The sequence below is a fragment of the Quercus suber genome, unplaced genomic scaffold (genome assembly GCF_002906115.3).
Source record: "Quercus suber isolate HL8 unplaced genomic scaffold, Cork oak 2.0 scaffold_261, whole genome shotgun sequence".
NCBI classification, from domain to species: Eukaryota; Viridiplantae; Streptophyta; class Magnoliopsida; order Fagales; family Fagaceae; genus Quercus; species Quercus suber.
In genome coordinates this window covers 376,883-380,729 of record NW_027069717.1, presented here as the reverse complement: position 1 = coordinate 380,729, position 3,847 = coordinate 376,883, and the positions used below count along the sequence as shown (strand labels likewise).

Genomic DNA, 3,847 nt, shown 5'->3' with positions numbered 1-3,847 from the left:
AAAATGCAATTGTGGTTCTTAAGAATAGCAGATTTGGTATTTGAAATTGTCATGTAAGATTTAGATTGGTGTGTTTCAAGCTTATATGTGGTTTTTATTTTTTTATTTTTTACTTAGGTTAGTTTGTTCCCGTCTTTTTTAATTCTTTAAGGGGTAATAACTTGGGCTTAATCACAAACATTAAGAAAGATCTCTTTGATTTCAACTTTGAATATGTTCCTTCATATCCTCGCACGAATTATGATACCTCAAATTAATACTTTCCCCTGACTTTTTGTTTCATAAATTTGTAACCATTTTTTGGTTTTAAACTTTTTTGTTGTCAAATGTTCTATAGTCTCATGGTTTAATTCGTTGTGGTTCCTAGGAATGGTAGATTGGTGTTCCAAATTGTCAACTTATAGATTTTATAGGGAAAAAAAAAAAGAATTTAAGAGATGAAATCTTGATTACATTACCGCAGGCCAAAATTGGTAGGTTTCAGATTTGGTGCGTTTCAAGTTTATATGTAGTGTTAAATTATTTACTTAGGTTAGTTTGTTTATGTGAATCTCCTTATTTTTGTAGGTTCTTAGTTTGAGCAAATTAGTAAATGCTTTAGATATATTTACTTTTGCAGATTATTAGAGAGATCAGTAAACGGTGGATAATTAGGCCAAAACCGCATAACTCCACACCCCAAAGTGTACTTACCCAACACATAGTTCAAGCATAATTTTTATATTTACATTTAAATTTATTTACTTCACTAGGATGAACTTTTTACTTTACATTATATTTACATTTGAAATTTTAAAGGTATTTCTATTGTCTATGCAAGGTAACGAAAGGACTACATACTTTTTCTTAGTATCATGCATCTTGGAAATGTTTATTTTGTTAGTGAAAAAATGGGCTTAGATGAGTAGTTGGGCAGTTTCAAGGTAAAGTTTAATATGACATATCAAGTCTTATGTTAGTATGTAACCATTAGTCATAAACCAAAGATTTTGTCATCCACTATCATGCACATTAAATTAAGCAAGTTTTATTTAGATTGGGAGGTGATGAGATATTCTTGAGGTTGGTTTGTATTTTTATAATTAAAATTGTCTTATCAAATTTAATGCCAAATTTGATGTCTAAATAGCTTTGATTTTTTTTTTTTTAATTATTTAAACTTAGGTTCATGGGTTCAATTTCTTTAGCTGAAGAAGTATTAAGATGAAGAATGTGAAACGAACAACAATCCTGCTTCCCCACCAATTTGCTTCCAAGGAAGAACGATCACACTATTCTCTTTAGCTGGATTCTTTTTTTTATTTTTTCCAATTGCTAGAAATATTTTTCTCTCCATCATAGCGGATGTTACAATTTTAGTCGTTTAGAATAAGCTTAAAAGAGAATATATTTGTAAGACAACACATATTTTTATGGATAGCATACGGAGTGTTATATACATTTTAAATTTGAAATTCATACCAAGTATTATTTTTCAAAATTTATAAATTCAATTGCATTCGCTACATACTTATTTAATTAAATTTATTTTAGTAAAAATTTTGAAACAAATTTTTTTCTACAAATATTTACCTAAAATTATTTGAATATATTTGCTTCCTTGGATTCTAATTATTTTTATATACAAAAATTTATTTGTGGACTCTTACAAAATTTTCTTTTTTTTATTTTATTTTTTTATTTTGTTAAAAATAGATGTACAGTTGTTTTTTCTTCAAAAATTCGAAAATACATATACTTATGTAATTTTCGTGCATTTGCACGGGTTTAAAAGCTAGTTGTTATAATGACTGAGAATGCAATGCATGAGCATGTGATAACAAATCAACAAAACCCAACCCAAAAATTTCACAAATAAAACAAAAATGCCAAAAATTTCCCCAAAAAAAAAAAAAAAAAAAAAACCCTAGGTCTAAATGCATGAAATGTATGAACAAAGAGAGAACTAGAGGATTTATAGCACATACCAAAGGATTGAAGCTTGGAATGGCTTGAAATCTTGGTGGGAAGGAAGATTTTTGAGAAGAAAAAGTTTTTGGATTGAGAAGAAGAGAAAAGGATTGAGATATTTGAGTGAAAAGAAAATCGGGTCGAACCTCGAATATATATAGAAACAAGCACCTCAATAAATTAAGAAGGCATCGAGAAGGTGTCGAGATCGAAGAGGTATCGAGGAGGTATCAATGGCAAAACTAGCTCGATAGGTCTAGGAGGTGTTGAGCTATCTATTGAAAAGATAGAGACTTTAGAGAAAGGCTCAATGGATCGGGCTATCTGTCAAGAGGTATCAAGAAAAACCAGAAAGTTCAATAGATCGAGGAGGTATCGAGGTGCTATCGAGAATCCTGAAAAGAATTTTTTTAGGGAGGAAAAGCAACATGAAATAAAAGAAAACAAGATGGACACTAAGCCAAACAACAAAGAAGCTTGTTGATCACTCAAACACATCAAACACTCTAGATGTAAATCATTCCTAGATCAAAGCACACTCTAAACAAGTCTAATCAATTTTATTTTAAAAAACAAGTTAAGACAGTTTAGTAAGCTTATACTACCATATATATTTCTTGTGATGGCCAAATCACATTGTACATATACAATAGTATCAAGAGTAGTAAAAAGTATGCATGTTGAATGTGAAACTTTTGCAAGAAAGCATAAAAGTCTCATTATGTGAAGAGTAATGATATAAGAGAATCAAATATATCTACACACAATCATAACTATTTGATGGAGACTGTCATATTTGAGGTACATCATATAACTCCCACATCTCTTAGAAACACGATTGCAACCATATTTAAAAGCATATTTATTCTTTTTTCTTTTCATGTTCTTTACATATTTTTCTTTAAAGTGTAAAATGACATAATATGCATGGGTATATAGGAAAGAAAAGAATTACCCAATTATGTACGCCAAACATCTTGTTTTTGCTGTGCAAGTTCTACACCTTACCGAGCACGGCTTTTATGAATTGCACACAGATGTTTTAAGATTGATGAGTTTTAATGGTGAGATGGTTATTTAAGCCTTTCTCTTAGGATCTTTTAGTCATTCTTATAAAAAAGAGTGATAAAAATATGAATGATAAAAGATTAACCAAATCATACAAATCACATAAACAGGCCACAAAGCTCATATTGCTTAGTTGTGCATGAGAATGCTCATCTTAGCTACAAGAGATACAAAGTTAAGAAACCTTGTTTCAATGGCCATCCAAGGTACACAATTATTAGTATACACAAACACACATTATTTTTGTATTTTTTAAATTCCCCCCCTCCTTTTTTTTTTTAAAAATTTATTTAAAAGAAATATAAAACAAAGCATTAAAACAAACAAACAAAACACCAAAAACTTGACTGATTCAAACCACAACAACCAACCATGCATGAGATCAAGAAAGTGAAGGAATCACTTGGAATCTTTTTCCTTCTAGATGGGAGACTCGGATGGAGACCGTTTCTTTTTCATAAACCTTTGTTCAGATGGATAAGAAGGAGAGTTAAATCCATTGAAATTTGAGAGTAACATGATAGCCTTAAGAAGTTCTCTAAGAGGGGCTAAAGAGAGTTGGAGTTGATTTTGGCTCCCAAGGGACGACACACTATTGCTTGGTTGAGTGGCTAACCACTTATAACAATTTGGACGAGTGTGCCCGGATGCTCCACAGTAATGACATAAATTAGGCTCCTTTGATTGAGACTTCTTGTTGGTAGAGCGATGATTATTCTGCTTAGTCTCTTTCTTAACAACTTTAGGGGGTGCTCCGAGATTGGATTTTTCCTTGCCATCTTTATCCTCACGTACATTTTCAGTTTTAGATTCAGTTACCTCACAGTTA

General features: G+C 30.9%; 1 long non-coding RNA gene across 1 annotated transcript; it reads left to right on the top strand.

The window, feature by feature from the left end:
* The first annotated feature begins 6 nt into the window (after nt 1-6).
* Nucleotides 7-1,488, top strand: LOC136070813 (uncharacterized). Its single transcript, XR_010632060.1, has 2 exons — nt 7-923; nt 1,165-1,488. It is a non-coding gene; the product is annotated as an uncharacterized LOC136070813 (long non-coding RNA).
* The last annotated feature ends 2,359 nt before the right edge of the window (nt 1,489-3,847 follow it).